The sequence below is a fragment of the Coffea arabica genome, chromosome 4c (assembly GCF_036785885.1).
Source record: "Coffea arabica cultivar ET-39 chromosome 4c, Coffea Arabica ET-39 HiFi, whole genome shotgun sequence".
Classification (NCBI taxonomy): Eukaryota; Viridiplantae; Streptophyta; class Magnoliopsida; order Gentianales; family Rubiaceae; genus Coffea; species Coffea arabica.
Window position 1 is genome coordinate 50,396,395 of NC_092316.1, and position 17,844 is coordinate 50,414,238.

Below are 17,844 nucleotides of genomic sequence, written 5' to 3' on the forward strand. Positions count from 1 at the left end.
TGGGTTCATTACTAGCTACTCAAATACTAGAAAATAATTATAACTAAGACATTGCAGTCGTACAATTCACATGCGGTGTTACATTAAACAAATTCAAATATAATTAAGTAACTCTTAAAATAAAAAGAAACTCCTATAGTAGTCACTGATAATGGCAGAGAACTCCAAATTCCAAGGATAAAGGGAGGTGCGCATTTCACGGAATGGAATTGCACATGACAGAACTAAAAGAAATAGCTGGTAATTAAACATTGGGAAATGGAAATGGTTAAATGGAAAAATTTGTAATAGCATAAAAGGGGAACAAACAGAAAGACGGTAGCCAAGTGAAAAGCTTGGTCACTAACATGTACTGAGCATATGAATTGCCTGCTTTCAAACTACACCATGGAATAACTAAATGCAGCCTGGCCATGAGAACTACAAATACATGCAAATAATAAGAATGGTACCTCCAAAAAGGGGAAAGTTTAGAGAGGCTCAAGCAGCAAGTTATAAACTAGCTATGCAGGAAGTTAACATGGGCAACTTCCAACTAATTGCAGAGTAAGCTGATGTCCAACATAGAGCGACATGCACGTTGAATCCAACTAAGACATTTATATAAAATAGCTCACTCAATAATTAACAAGGATAAACCTGTTATTAGCTGCTAACAACAGTTAAGAAAAGGTGGCATCTTGCTTAAACACTACTAAAACTAATGTATACTTAGTGTACATAACCAGCTCGGAAGTCATCCGAAATGACACAAATGACCACACAAGGAATCTGGTGGTCAAAGCTTCATAAAATTCCACCACTTGTTACAGCAACATATAATAATAAATAAACACAGGGAAACCAACTGTCTGAAATTAGCAATAACAGAGGCACAGCAGAAACACATCAGAGTAACTCCCGGGCGATTGAGGTCCCCTACTTCCCGACGATCTTCGGCACGATGAACAACTCAATCCATGTCACCCGCTCACTCTCACTGAAGCTAATAAATAAAGCCCGGAACTCCCATCCAACAATTCTTTCAAGATATACATGCGTACAGCATAATCCAATTGAAGCCTCTCAACTGCTTTCTTAGCAACCTCAATTGAATATTTCTCTTCGATTCTCTTTCGAAACATGAAATTGAAGAAAATCTATTGAAGTTGCTCAGTGCCTCTTGGTAGTTCTCCGAACCCGACCTTCCGGACTTGGTTCCTCTTGAGCCTTCATTTTCTGAATTTTGTGGAGCACTACCCAACGGCCGTTTGCCGGGATTACGCATAATTGGGCTGCCTGTATCATCCGATGTGCCTTTAAAATCTGCTGGGTTGATGACAGAACTAGAGGCAACTCCTTTGCCTTTGAGGGTTGAATCACCCCTACGTCTACGGACACGAGGAGGCACAAATTGAGGTGGTACATATTGGGCCGAAGATTGAGCACAGGTGCTTGTGGCATGTTTGCCGTCCATCACCTCATCCCATAGGATCATCAAATCAGCATTATTTGGGTGCTAGAAGTCCACATAGCTTTTGTCCAGCTATTAGACAAACAACAAAGAAAAGACAATTCATTAAAATACAATAACACTTGCTAACAGAAGCCATTACTCTTGCTAATAGAACCCATAACACTTGCTAACAGAAACCATAACAAAGAAAAGACAGTTTAATATGAGTCAGTGAGAAAGTGGTGTATTGCATGAATAACCTATTGGATTGAATAAGTGATAACAGATCACTCCAAAGTTAAGACCAATGTATTTCAAACGGCATAGTATTTCGAAGCAAAACACACTCTCCAAAAAAACCTGTCTTAATGGCACTAAAACCATTAAGACAGGACACCAAACTGAATCTGATATGAACAAAATGAAGAACAAACACACACTTCAACTAAACCAAAATGTGTAATACCACAAGGCATATTAGCTCTTTCGAAGCACAAAGGTACAAATTTAATTGCAAATATAGTAGATCTGTTTGTTCAACAACATACCTTGTACAAATATCTCCATTGCTCTTTTCCGGCTACAAAGCATCTGTGTTCCTCGTTCCATCCTATCCCCGTCTCTGGCTTGGCAGAATCACCTCGGAGGTGTGTGAAAAGTCTCCATTTCTCGACCACACGATAGGACTTGGACTAGGATTGAGCTCCAGTGCAAATAACCCCCAATTCTTGAGTCAAGTAGGCAGTCATTACAGTGTGATTTGCCAAGGTGGTCCGAGTTGCCTCCCACCTTCCATCTTTCTACCATTCAACATATGTTCGGATGTATATCTCCTCTTCCCAGTCTGCCCAGTCCTTCTTTTCAGACATCTATGATTGAGGACAAGAACAGGAAACTCAATAGTCACAGGATGCAAAATAAAGAGGAAACAGCAAAGTTGCTTTCATTTTGATCGTATAAGAGGTCAGGTGAGAATTTATGGGCACACCTCAAAGTAGTTGATTAGGCTTTCTTCAAAGTCATTTGAGTCGCAACAAGACTTTGCACTGACCGAACTAGTCACACTTGATGGGGATTCTGAGGAAATAAGGAACAGAACAAGCATTTAACAAGAGTTAACTACATAAATTCAAAACGGAAGATAAACCGAAAAGGATGGTTAAGTCACAAAGCAGTGGCTTACCTGGACTTGAACTTAATTTTATCCTTTTTCCAGTGGGCATTAACACTTTTTAAATCAGATCTGTTTTCCCGAAAACTTTGTAGTTTCAGCTCTGCAAAAATGTGACATATATAATAATTCGAAGGAGCATAAGCAAGCTGATGACAAGAAACACGTGAAGATGGTATTCCAAGAACAGAACAAGATTCAAAGGCAGAACGCAAACAAGCAGTAGATTAAACATATTTTTGGGATTCTAGTGTTGAACTACGGTTTGTATACAAAAACAAGCTTTAGTCATTCTATATGGGATATCTGGCTACTGAAAAGCTGATACTTTTAGTCCATAAAATTATCGGGGAAGTAAATGTAGTTATATAAAGTTAAGACGCCCAACCCACTAATTTTAGTACCCATACAAGCACTTGAAGACAAGATACCTGCTTAGAGAAAACTGCAGGAAATCAAAGGGACAGAGCCTATCTATATAAAAGAAAACACCTTGGGGTAATGAAAGTACAGGCAAGGAAACTTGATATAGCATTTGTACATTCAAAAACCCAATGATACAGCATTTGTACATCCTAATAATTCACATACTAAAATAGGTAATAGAAATTCAGGCCACAAGCCAAACGAGCATGATGACAATTTTCAGGAAATGATAATTCTAAAATATGGAGTAGTAGTATTTATCATAATACAAGAGTTCCAAGGAAATTAAGAAACCAAATGTTTATACTGCAAAGCAAACTTAAAATCATTCACGAGCAGAGCCGAGCAGAGCAGGGAAATGATTTAAATAACTTCTACATAGATAACAATTCTACTCAAGTCCTATCAAAATAAGCAACGATGTATAAAGAAAGCAAAGGGAGAGATCCTCCCCTCCTCAGAACCACAGCTTGGTAAAGAACCAGCGGTTAGAGAAGAGAGTCCAGTGTATGCTTGCTAGTTATTTATTTCACAAATCTAGAAAGTGTTCTTCCACACAACCACTCACATTAATTTGAAAGTACTGAGTAAAAGAACAAATCGACAAAACCCTAACACAGAGAGCTCAAATTTCATCAGATTATAGTTTCATGTTCGCAATTTTTGGTACATATGGTAACTTGTCTAGACTTCCAAATAGAGACACAAGTCAAACAAAAAATTGCAGTCGGTAAGGAGGATGATTGCTTACCAAATTCAATTTCTCACACCCCCTCAAATAACAGCGCTTTGTTCAAGCTTTGTATTCGTGCTCGAACGCTGTTGATGACAAAGAAAAAACAAATGAAGATGGTGATGAACCGTGCAACGCGCAACCCAGCACCAAAATACTGCTCCAACTATTTAGCAGCAGCTCGGTTTATGTGAGAAAAGTAGAGGTACTGTATCGTGTTGAATAGCTTTCAAAACAACACTTTCAGTGGGTTACTCTCCTAGTTTCAGTTGGATTGTGATAGTAGCGAATCGAATCCAAGATCCGAATTTGATAGCTATCTGCCCATGGGAAAAGATAAAAGGCATATTTGATTACTTCTGGATGAGAGAAGACAGTCAGCTACGAAATGGAGGAGAAAAGCTAAGAGAATAAATTCTGTGCAGGTTTGGAAGCAACCAGAGCAGCTTTACCTTTACTCTTCTTCTTCAATAGCACCAACGGTAAAAAAATGCACAGTGTTCTCCGAATTCCTGTCTTACACATACAGATGAGAACGTGTGTGGACCAGCCAGGGGTCCTAAGGAATTTCCATGTGGATGCACGCTTTAGCACCAGCGTTGACAAGCCAATTCCACGTGTGCAGGGAAAGTTTTGGGATAGAACCTCAATTATTTGTGTTATTTGAAGTGTTATCCAAACACATTTCTGTAGCACTATTTCAAAAAACCCAAATAATGGCCTATCCAAACAAACTCATTGTTTAATGATTAAGTTTCTATTTTATGTAACAAATGGCATAGGATAAACATATAAAAAGTGAGTCTGACTGCCATAAAACTTTGAGATTATCACTTTATTTGAGTTAAATGTTGAAAAATTTAAACTTTTATAGCCAATGTAACATCATTTCCAGATTTTGTCCTTTGTGCAAACAAAATATCTGTGCTTATATAGATTAGACCATTATCCAGCCCGAATGTTTATAAGTTCGAACTTTCAATAATTTGATCAAATCATGACAATTGTTGTGCGAGCACCATTCAAGCTCGTTGAACTTTGATTCAAATCAAGCCCTTGAGAAAGCGGGGGAATTGACTTAAGGCTAGATGACTTAGACGTCAAACAGTACGACAAAACAAGATTCCGACTAGAGGCATAAGTAAGGTTGTAAACGAATTGATTCGCTCGTGAGTTGATTGTGAGCGGCTCGAGTCTGAAGTCGACTCAAGTTCGAGCTAACCAAATCGAATTTGAGTTCAAAAATGTTAAATTCGTTAACTCGCGAGCCGACTCAAACTCGATTATATATATATTATTTTAATAGTAAAATTATATATATTCCTAATATTTTATTATTTGTTAAGAACAATTATTATTTTATTCATTTTTAAAAATAAAATAATTATTTTTTTATTATTTTAAGCTCGAGCTCGAGTTTGATATTTTGAACTCATTGAACTTGAGTTTGAGTTCGAGCTTCATAAAATTATATTGAGACTCGATTCGATTAGGTTGAAACTCGACTTAACTCGACTTGTTTGCACCCCTAGACATGAACATCTACATTTCATTATATATTCCACCAATTTGCTTTGTATATGGTGGCAACCCATATTCAGTATTCAAATGCAGTACTCATACTAACTTCTAAGCCAAGACAAGCCTAATGGAATCCGTATTCTCCTGCATTATTTAATACCGGTTTCCTATAGATTAGGCAGTAAAACCAAATGAAACTGTTGGCATATTAAATCAAATCTAGAAGTATTTATTTATTGATTTTATTGGAGTTAGATTTTTAGTAGTTGTGTGATTTAAGAATTTGTGTTTTATTTAGTAATTTCTTATTCAAGTAGTTTCTTTCCTAACAAGTTTGGTAGATTATAAATAGGACATTATTTAGGATGTTTTCTTGAAAGAGTTTAGAAGAGTTTGTTAGGTTTTCTATTGTGGTGTGACTTTCATCATTTTTTTCTCCCATATATATTTTAAGTGTTTGTTTTATCCCTTCAATTCATGGTTGTACAAAAACTATTGCATGGTTGTTGATTATTTCTTTTTTAAATTCTAGATTCTGCATTATTGCATCCAGAAAAAACCTATGCAGGGATGGAATTTATTGTTGGGGGAAAAATCCAAGGAAGCAACTAGCTAGTTAGCCATGCTTGTGGTGAGCTCAAATGTTCGAAGTCTGATGTGTAGCCTCGGACGATATATTTTGAGTTTTTGGTAGCGATGAGGCTGTAGCTCTGTCTACCTATCATTATTTTTAGCACATATGGACGAATCATGATTCACGGTCGCAAGTCGTGACAACGACTTGTTCCATATTCATCGTGGTATATCGATTAGATATCAGGCAATACATACATTGCAGCACATAAAATTTTTTTAAAAAAATTTTGAAAAAATTACTGAAAATAAAAAATACCATAACAAGCATATTTGTCAAATTAAATTTACTAAATAGAAATACTTGATGGGTTTCTTTCTATTTGTTGAGGTTTTAAATTTTAGGAACTTTATTAATTTTACAAATTGAATTGAGTACTTTTTCTAGAAGCACTAACTAGCACTTGGACCCCTCCCTGGGTTAGCTCTTCTGGTAGCAAGCGCCTCTTCAGGCCAAGCTTATCAGGTTTCAAGTCTTGCATGGGGCTACCGCGTCCGAGGGGGTAGGGCCTCCCCTCTTGGGCCGCAGGGGGATTAGTCGGGCAGAAAGCCCGGATACCTCCTGTGTTTGAAAAAAAAAAAAACTAGCTCTTGGCATATTTCATATTATTTTCTATCCACTACCTTGTCACTGTTTAAAAAAAAAAAACCCAGAATCATTGAACCGGCCGATTGGATCGGTTCAACTAATAAAATCGGGAACTGATCCACTAGTTAGTCTAAGTTTAAAAACACTGGCCTTGGGAGGAACAAATTCAGCTGCAGCAAAAACCAGAAGTATTAGGCTTAAAGGGCAAAAATTGGGAGAATTGTAAGTTTGGTCCCCAATCTATTCAATTTTGCGCTAAAGTGGACAATTGACGGAATCTTTTCAATTTCAATCGGAACTAAGTCACGTGACATCACGTGCCGGCACCTAAAACCCCTTTTTCAATTTTTTTAATTTCTAAAACACATTTTTTCTAGTGGTTTGGCTTTTGGCATGGACATTCCTGTCCCTTCAACCAGATCAATCTCCTCCTCACCAATTCTTTTCCAATCAAAACTCTGAATTAGAGATTCCAAGGCCAAACCCACCACCCGCTGTGCTAGGCCAGATGCAGGGTAAGATCTCCTTCCCATCCCAAATGGAATCAGCTTTGATGGCTGAACCTACAAGCCTTCAAATCTCTCTGGCTTGAAGCTTGTTGGATCATCCCAAACGTTTGGGTCCCTGTGAACTGCCCATGCAATAACTAGCAAAATTGTGCCTCGCAGAATATTGTATCCCCCAATTTTACAGTCATCAGATGACTCATATGACACAAGCATTGGTGCTGCTAGGTACAATCGAAGTGTTTCGGAAATAATGTTATGAAAATAAGAAAGATTGGATAGATCATGTTCGTCGACCAATCGATCAATCCCTACTTGAGCATCCAATTTAGCTCGAGCTTTCTCTAGCAGCTTGGGATGGTTGAGCAAAAGAGACAAGGCTCATTCTATAGTCATCGATGAAGTGTCTGTTATAACCGTAAGCATGACCTACCAAAAATATACTGGTGGTTCAATTGAATGCTCATTCCAGTTCAACGGTGAAAAATGGCTAATAGGGAAAGAATATACTTACTAGTATAATCCCTTTGATGATTTGGTTCATATAATCCCTTTGATTTCTAATTATTATCATCCGCTCTTCTCTCTTAACTGCTTGCTTGCTTGCTTATGAAGTAGTACTACTGCTGCTCCTGTTGTTTGTGTAGGAGAGTTGAACTGGGTCCGTCTCCGGTGTTGATTGCAGATTATCTCCATTACTAATGGAGGCAAGAACGAGACTTGGACTTGGAGGCCAAGCTGAGCTTCTTACTTTTGCCGTGGGTTCTTGGGATTTGAAGGCGGCGGCCAACAAGAGGAGTAATTTGGATTATAAGATTACCCCTTTCATGTGTTTGTTTAATAAGACAAAAGGCAAGAGAAAGCTGAAAATATCAAAAAACGTGTTTTAGAAGTTAAAAAATTGAAAAAGGGGTTTTAGGTGCCGGCACGTGATCTCACGTGACTTAGTTCCGATTGAAATTAAAGAGATTCCGTCAATCGTCCACTTTAGTGTAAAATTGAATAGATTGGGGACCAAAATTGATTTTCGAAATAGATTGGGGATAATTTCGCGCATACACTATAGATTGGAGACCAAAATTACAATTCTCCCGCAAAAAATTTATAAAATGATATGGTAGTTTCTACCATTTTGGTGGTAAAGGCAAAATTAGCGGCTATGAGGAAGACAACATAAAAAACAAGGTTTTTTTGAGAAGAGATAAGCCCGGTTGAAGAAAGAAATTCGCACAAGTAAACAATAAATTGGTCCTGCTTATAAAAGTTGTACTGTCTGACACAATGCTATTTAATAAGCTGGCTCACTTGTAAAAATGGCCTTGTCTAACACAATACTCATTAACCCATGTTGTTACAGAAAAGAAAGCATGAAATTATTTTTTGTCGTAAGAAAAGTATGAAAAATATGAATATGTGCATTAACCATTATAAATTGATATTACAAAATAATGGAAGGCCACATAAAATAAAATATTTTGGCTATTAAGAAAAAGGCAATGTGAACTTTATAAAAGGTCAATCTAATGAGTGCCCAATTAAGATATAATTCAAGTATTAAATTTGAGAAAAAGTAAAATTTATTAGAGAAAGTTTATAAATACAAAAGAGTATAATAATAGTTGATATGCATTCACATTTCAAGTGAAGTGTGATTTGAGTGTTTAACGAGTGTTGTTAGAAATATCCATTTATTAATAATGATTAAGTTCTACATATATAGTAAAGCATCTATAAATTAATACTTGATAAATTAATAAGCTCTATTAAATAATAATTTTTGGGTCCCGACTTGAGCTAATCAACCAAACTAATAATTTTAATAAAATAATAAGATAATAATTTTTGTTTGAAAACGTTACATAACCCTTTGATCCCATTCATGTCATAAATTAATAATTCACTAATATTATATATCATATTTTTCTAAAACATAAGTCTATTGCTGTGAGGACTCGTAAAATTCCTTATATTTTTCTTAAAATTCTCTTTAATTTGGAATTTCTTACTTTACAATAACTTTAATACACATTCACTTCCCCAATAGTTGCAAATAATCATAAAAACAAGGGGTTTCCTTTTACTTTCATCGTTACGATAAACTAGGGTTTTACGTCTTTGTGTAGTGTGAATAATCGGTACGAAGTGTGTATTCAATTTGGTGATGAAGAGGGTGATTAAGAGTGAATTTTAGATAATATTAAATGGGTGATTAGAAATAAGAATAAGAAGTTAGTGAATTATAAGTGAAAATCCTAGTACGTGCGAGTTAGGGAAAAAAGGTGTGAACCGACGGGTACCGTTCACTACCGATTGAACACATCATTTGACCACCATTTTATCAAGTTAATCTCATTGTTATTAGAGCCTAAATATCAGCTCTAAATCTGATCAAGCTGAGCGAAAATGTTGACTTCAAAAACCAAAAGAAAAGAAAAAAATTTAGATATAAATTGGTGGTGACAAATGGAAGCAATCCATGTATCTTTGATCCAAACTAGGACTAAGCCTTATAACCTTTCTTGGCCTTCATTCCTCTTCATTTTCAGCTATGGTGGCCGAGATATTGAGGGAGAAAAACAAGAGAAGAGAACTTCATTTCATCATGGGATTTTAGCTTAGTTTTAGTGAAAATCAAGAAACTAAACCGATTAATTCTTTCTTTGAGCACTTGGGAAGCTTGGTGTTCTAAAACTTTACAAGAAGAGGTGGTGGATATCTCTTACAAGCATCTTAGTGAGGTATATTGGCTGTCCATCATCTTTATTTCCCTTAATCTTGCTTAAATTGCTACACAACTCATATTCCTGGTTAATTGATAGCTATGCAACTAGTTTTGATAGTTATGGAGAATTTGTGAGTTAGGGTTTTGAATTGTTCAGTCATATTTCTTCTTGTTTAGATAGAATATGATGTGAATAAGCCTAGATAAGGAGGTGAAGGAGTGGTTCAAGCTAGAATAAAAAGAGTATCACTTGAATGTATAAAATTCCAAAATTTAGGATTGAAGTTACCCTGTTCTGCCAGTTTCATTCGGCTATGATGGAGGCCGAATCAGCCTTAGTTTAAAACATTAAAGTTGTAGGAAATGATATTTTATAGCTGCCTACAAAATTTCAGCTCAATCTGAGTACTGTACCATATGAAAAGACAAAATTACCCTTGCTGCCATAGGTATAGTTTTGTGGACAGTTTGGACATTTCCTTATTTTGGCTGCATTTTTTCACCTTGATCCGTATCAAATTAGCCTTTGGCCAAAACACAAAACTTTTAGCCCTATGTTTCAGCTTTCCAACGCATCCAAAAACACCTCAAACGGAATTGTGTAGCCTGAGTTATTGTTATTTGAATTCAGTATTAATAACTGTACTGACAAGAACCTTTTGGTTCTATAATCTGTACTTTTGACCTAGATCAATTGTGAACTGGATTGAGTGGTTTTCATCAAAATTATAGCCCTTTGTCTTAACTTCGAAACAATATAAATTTTACTCCAATCCGATAAGCATAGCTTTAGTTGTGACCGATACGTTAAGAGACATCGAATCTGTCATTTGGTTCTTTGCCTTAAACCTCATTTCCGGTCATTTTTCTAGCTTGGTTTTGTAATTGTATGACTTTGAGCCTATTGAACGGCTATTGTAATGAGATTATCTATGTGTGATTTTGGGACTGATTGAGGAAAAGAATGAAGCCATAAATGGCTGGAAAATAGGTAAATACAAATGACGTGCCGCCCAAATTTGCGCGCGAGAGCTAGGTAGATATACTCGCGACTTGCGTAAGGATTTGAGAGCAAATACTACTTGGACAATCTAAGATATTTGCGTCTTCTTTTATCAACGTATATAAGTTAGAATTCGGCCAAAATTTGTACCCTTGGAAAAATGAAAATAACGACTAATAGAAGTACATTTTCCTTGTTCCTTCGACTCAAATGGTATTTTCAAGTATAATTGCTACCAAGTTTCACAGTTTGAATAACGAGTAAGGGTTTTACGAATATTCTCCAAATGAATTTCAATTACTTGATTCTTGTTAAATGAAACGTCTAAGTTTCAAACCTTAGTCGATTTTCAAAACTCTTAAACGATATTTTCTCGCAGATTTGGACTCCAAATCTGGAGTAGTACCCAAACGTGACCCGTAGAGGCACTACATATTTGGTGAATGCTTCCAAATATCGGATTGCACTTGATACTTGTGTTTGATACTTCAGCAATGTGATTACCTGATATATGAGTAGATTGATAGGGCAAGCGTGTACTTTATCGCACTTGCCCTAATATGATTTGTTCTTAGTTATTGATTTCAGTTAAATTGATATACATGCACATGAATTATATCTTGTTTGGAATTCCAAAAATCCTGTGGCTAGTTAGTCGAGTCGAGCCGGCAAGGACCTGGTCGATTAGATAACGAACCCTGGGTAGTTAATGATGTCAAGTAGAGTGTTATCTCTTCAACTAATCGGTATACTCGAGTATTACCACTAGTGTTTATTGTGGAGTTCGGGCCTGGTAAGGTGTTTGGTCGGTGGACGGAGATTGGAGTTAAATGGTGTTCTACTGGACTAGTTACCTTACTTGAAAGTTGACGGAGTGTCAACTACCAATCGATCAAGTTATGGTGGAGCAGATATATGAGCCACTGTATCCTTATATGTGAAATGCGGAATATTTATTGTTTGGCTACATGAACTATTATTACTCACTTCTTGACTTGTTTTGCTCGCTATTTCACTATTGTGCTACTTCTATGTTATTTGGTGGTCAATTTGATATTTGGAACATCATTGAGTTTTAGCTCACTCCATTAGTTTTGTTTTCCTTATAGGGGATACAAGCGAGGCGTGAGACGTGTACAGACTAGTGTAGTCTAGATGTTTTGAATTTTGATTTGTTCTCACGCTATCATTCTACTAGGATGATTTTTACTTGAATTGTAACCACTACGAAGTATTTTTGTGTATAGAGCTTTGTATCTTGGTTTGTGCATCGATGTACATTATAAGTTTGAATTGTCATGTTATTTACTTTTATGGATGTAAGTTAATTTCTCGAGGTACGAGTGAGTGAGTCCTGACGAGAGTTGGGTAGGAGACTCGCTAAACCCTAGGGTACGCCCAAGGAGGAAGGTGGGGTCGTCACAATTGCTGTTTGTTTTTTCTTGAAATTTAAATCTATCCTAACCTCATCCCTAATTTTTCTTATTGTATCTAAAAGTTTTGGATGTGAATTCTCATATTGCAATAAATTATGAAGAGTTAATTATGCTTTTAACTTTAAGCGCTCCCTTCTATGTAATAGGCTCCAAAGTTACTGTATCATCTATAGCTTTCATCATTAGCAGGATTTTCAGTACTACCACCAATTATTTCTTCTAAACTTGAGACCTCTAATCTTGTCTTTTTTTCATTCTTTTTTTTTTCGGAGACGACAACAGTTGGATAACCTAATCTTGTCTTTTTTTCATTCGGATAATCCAATAAGTAATTAACATATGTAGACTTTTAAGATTCTTTTATTATTAGAATAATTAATATTTTTATAAAACAAAATAAAACTTTAGTCGGTTAATTATGAATTGTAAGTACAATCAATAAATACAAAATTATTAATTTATCAATTAATTAATACCTTTTTAAAATAATAGAATTTGTATAGTCCCAAATTGTTAATTTGTAGAGGTTTTATTGTAATTTGTATTATGGAAACTACGTAGCATTCATTAAATTGAGAAATTAGTACTTTCATTCAATAACTTCAAGGCAAATAAACCATGTAGCTATAATTATTGCTAGTTATGATTGCATTAAAAAAGAAGAAGAAAGTATCATACCGAGTAATGGTGCACAAATATAGTACCAATTCATACATGCTTAAATTCAAAGACTCGTATTGGTTAGATTGTCATAACACAGTTAAGAACAATTGTTAACATGGACAAATACAAGATTATAACTTTGCATGTTGGAAAATTAGACATGAACAAATAATTTATATTTCTTTTGTGATTTGAAAAAGCACTGCAAATATATGATCAAATTAATAGAACGAGATATTGTAAGGAAATGATTATTTATAAGAGCTAACTTTTCTAATGTATTGTTGCTTATCTCGTGACTTCATCCTGTAGTATCAGGTATAGTTGCAAGGAAAAGGACCAAGAATAATTGCAAAGAAAATCAAATATGGTGTAAGAATCGCAAAAGTCTTAACAATAATTGTAAGAATAATTACAAATTCATGGATTCGATTAGTAGTTTTGTGAAGTAGAAAGAAAGAACTCTTTTCATGATTCATGAATCATGAAGTAGGAACTCTTTTCATGATTCATGATCTAATTGCTTGTGTATACGATAAAAAAAGGGCTAAGAATAATTGCAAAACCATATTAATCATGTTTTTAAATTTATGAATAATAAATTGTAAGAATCATAAAAATTTTTGGATTCATTTTGTAGTTGTGTGAAATAGAAAGAAAGAACTCATTTCATGATTCATAAATTATAAAGTATGATCAAATATTTTGTCGTAAACGAAAATGAGATGCTGAAGTGTGTATGCAGTATATGTTATAAAAAGACTAAGAAAATTCACCAAAGAAAAATTAATCTACTTTTCATGATGCATGAATGATAAATCAAAGTATAATTCATCTACAGTTGCAAGTATGCAATGAATGGACTGAATCAACAATATATAAATTTAGATATATAACTTAAATGAAAATAGAAAAGTTAAATAAATTTGTGTATATCTAAATGAAATTAGGGCAAATTCCACTTTATCCCCCTGTGGTTTAGTGTTTTTTCACATAACCCCCTTATGATTTCAAAAGCTATACATAACCCCCTTATGGTTTGGATTAAAGTGTCAAAGTAACGGAAATAGTCACTCGTAACGGCGTCACCTAAAATGTCAAAAATACCCTTATGTAAGGTTGAAATTTATGTATTAACCGAGGGGGGTTATGTGTATATTTTGAAAATCATAAGGGGGTTATATGGTAAAGTATTAAACCATAAGGGGGTTATATGGTAAAATATAAAAATCATAGGGGGTTAATGTGTCATGTATTTATAAGGGTAATTTCGACATTTTTAGAAGTTCCGTTACGAGTGACTATTTCCGTTACTTTGACACTTTAATCCAAACCATGAGGGGGTTATGTATAGCTTTTGAAACCATAGGGGGGTTATATAAAAAAAAGGGTAAACCACAGGGGGGTAAAATGTAATTTACCCTTCTAATTATCTAAATTTAGATAAGTGCAGATAATTTAGATAATCTAGACTTAGTTAAATTAAATTTAGATAATTTGAATCAGCAGAGACAATTTTAACCCAGCAGTCATGCGACTTCTATCTCTACCGACCTGGTTATCGGTAACCAATTATTTTGCTCCTTCTTCAATTCAATTTTATGCATTTTATGATTTCTTTATGCTAACTTGGCCCCCACAAGTTCAGCCTTCTCAGCTGCTATAATGGTGCTCAGATTGAATTGACATTGGACTGTATACCAATGAAATCATTGAAATTGCTGTGCGAGTTTGAAAAAGCTTCGGCTTAAGGAGTTGTTGGCTTGAGGAGTTGTTGGTTTCAATGTTTTTAAACCCGAATCTGAATCGAAAAAATTTTTGGTTTACAGTTCGATCGGTTCAATTTCGATTCAAAGATTTAATAATTTTTTATTCATTTTAGTATTAAAAATTTTAAATAAAACTAAAATATGTATTTTAAAAAATAAATACTTAATAAAAATCAATTAAACCTTCCGGTTTTGATCGGTTCAACCGGTTCTGGACCGATTCGATTAATTCTTTGAATTTTTAATTAAATCGAACCGAAGATATGATCGATTTGCGGTTCAATCAGTCGAACCGATCCAATTTTTCAAAACATTGGTTGGTTTACGAGGCTTATAAAATTTCAGCACTTTTTTCCTTTTTTTTTAAGTTACAAAAGAACATCTAAACTGAATTTTCTCTTCACTTGTTCAAGGAAGTTGAGACCCTCAAGCTAAAAATTTCTGAGAACTTTTCTTATGTTGGCCTACAAATTCAAGTTGGCAAACATGGATGTTAGTTTGGAATTTAATGATGTAAAGGAAGTAAAACTTCAAAACTTTGTACCTCATATTGAGGATGCTCTAAAGAAATAGGGAAAAGACACTAGTTTTGATGGTAAAAACTCAAGTATCATTTGTTAATGCCTTGAAAAAAGTTTTTGCAACTGTGACCATCAATTTGCACGATGATATCAAGTTTTTTATACAAATAATCATCGAAATTTACAGTAGTTAGTTGGATTTCTGCTCATGGCATGGCATTAGTCACACAAGCAGGTTATACTTTAATCACATAAATAAGTTTTACTTTCTTATGCAGACATAAGGTTATAATTGTTCTTTATTTTATTTAATCCTTTTTTTTATATTTTTAATATTATACATACATATACATATATATACACACACATGCATATGTAATATTTTTTTATTTTTAAAACTTTAAAATATTTAAAAATAAAAATTTGTGCCCTGGGGCTTTGCTCCGTCTAGGCGTACATATAACGTCCTACTCAACGCTTTCGCCTTTTAAAATACTGATTATAACCCATCCCTATTTCAAGAATTAGAATTTTTTTAACCAAAAAAAAAAAAGACAAGAAAAGAAAAAGGAAGGAGACCACACTCTTTAAGGACAAGATTTGCCTTGGGTTTTGCTTAGGAAATTGGTTTGTACCTTGTGCCCCACAATGTCATCCCAAAGCCTGCAAATAATTGATGCAGCTCTTAAGATATCAGGGTCATTTGATGCCCAATCGAAGCTCTCCTTCGTGACAATATCCCCCCGGCCTAGGAAGGATGTTATCTTAAGAGTGGTGTATCCACAGGTTGCCATACATTCCTTCATTGTTGGTATATATGTACCCTTGGTGCAGCCACTTAGCCTCAGCAAAATAGGCATGAGCCAACAACTTCAGCTGCACATTAGTCCAACAATATCAACTATTTCTATTACAGTAATATACCAGGAAGAAATCAATTAAGGAGTTTGATCGTAGGAATTCGAGTATGTTCATACTGCTTCCTTGGCGTAATATGTTCGAGATATGATCTTCCTTTCTTGGCCATTTCTTCCTCAATTTCTTCAAACAAATCCAAGAGTTTCATGCAGCCAACGTTCCGTCTGCACATATTGTAACACATTATGATATTACAGCAAATTTTTGGAGCCAAATCTAAGAGCAAACATTCCAAAACTCTCAATTGCTTCCGTGAAGATTTGAAGTTCTTCGTATGTCCCATGAGCATCATAAATATAATCTATTATGGATGTAACGGCTATAACCTTTGACATAATCTTTCTGGCGAGTGCATATTGAGGCTCAAAATATACTCCCACGATCCAGAAATAGCCCTCAACCATTCGATCCAGAAATATCTTTCTGCCACATCCATAATTTGCGTATGTATATCTAGTTGCCTGTAAAGCGTGGGATTTGATTTTTATGGAGAATTAAGTCAACACACTGTACGCAGCTGATGATCACATTACAGAAAGGGCAAATTCAGAGGTCTTCGTCAAATATATTAAAATAATAAGAAAACAATTTATGAAAGTGAAAATACTCACAAGAAATTAAGAATGAAGAAAAAAAATTTCGGTTCATTGAAAGTGCCTAAAATAAAATTTTAAACACAAACTCAAGTAATTTTGCCTTGTTGTGGTTGAAGTGTTAGAAATACCCAGCAAACTTGAAAGTTCTAATCTTTGCACCATTGTCATGAAACTCATATCCTGAATAAGGCATCTCACTAAATATACTTTGAGGCTTTTTAGATTTTAATGATATTTTAACTAGTAAAATGCAAAATGTTGAAGTATTAGAGTACCAAAAAAAAATTATTTTTGAAAATTTGGAAAATACAAAACAATGTATAAAACTCTTAAGATTAACCATAAACTTTTGAAATTTTTTTTTTTCTTTTGATACCTTAAGAACATGTCAAATTTATATTGAAATGTAAGAGTCAAGGATTCTGCCTTTTACTAGTTAAAACATACTCCCTCCATCCCACTTTGATAGTCCTGATTTATTTTTCACACAGTTTAAGAAAAAGTAGTTAACTTTGTTGGAACAATCAATTTAGGTAACTATTTTTCTAAAATACCCTTACATTAATTATAGTACAACTTTATGGGAACTTGAATTGATGGTAAAAAAAGAATTAACTCTCATTAAATGGGGTAGGTTAGTAGTAATAACAACTTACATTAAACAAGGGTATTTTAGAAAAATTAAAATATAACTACATTCTTCAATTGAAAAGTGGACTACAATTTGGGATAGACGAAAAAGGAAAACAGGACTATCAAAGTGGGACGGAGGGAGTAATAAAAAAGTTAAGCCATTCTTCGTGCCAGTTTGGTATCATTATATTTTGACTAGAAAAAGGAAAATTACTTAAATTTGTGTTCAAAATTATATTTGAGATGTTATTAGAAATGCAAAAAAAATTTCCATCCATAGTAAATTATATTGAGTAAATTTTAAGTGCTTTAGAAGATAGTATTTTTTTTAATCCAGACTAATGGAATGAACACCATTACAAGGCTCTCATTTCTATCGGTATATCTAAATTTTCCATTAACGATTTACGACATTACATTAGCCAACTTTATTAACAGACTAATTGGTTTGTCATGATAACTAAGCGTCATATTAGATAAAACTATAAAGATAAAAGATTAAAATTTTGTATTCAATCTTTGCGAATCAATTTTTGTTTTAGTTTATCTCTCTTCTAAACAATTTTTAT

The 17,844-nt window shown here is 34.4% G+C and overlaps 1 long non-coding RNA gene across 2 annotated transcripts; it reads right to left on the bottom strand.

Moving 5' to 3' along the window:
* Positions 1–662: 662 nt before the first annotated feature.
* Positions 663–4,272, bottom strand: LOC140005006 (uncharacterized). Of its 2 annotated transcripts, XR_011812835.1 has the most exons (6): positions 4,218–4,272; positions 3,784–4,085; positions 2,619–2,709; positions 2,424–2,512; positions 1,984–2,304; positions 663–1,525 (listed from the first exon to the last, which is right to left on the bottom strand). It is a non-coding gene; the product is annotated as an uncharacterized lncRNA (long non-coding RNA). The 2 variants fall into 2 exon arrangements; XR_011812834.1 differs by having other exon boundaries at positions 3,784–4,228.
* Between the last annotated feature and the right edge of the window lie 13,572 nt (positions 4,273–17,844).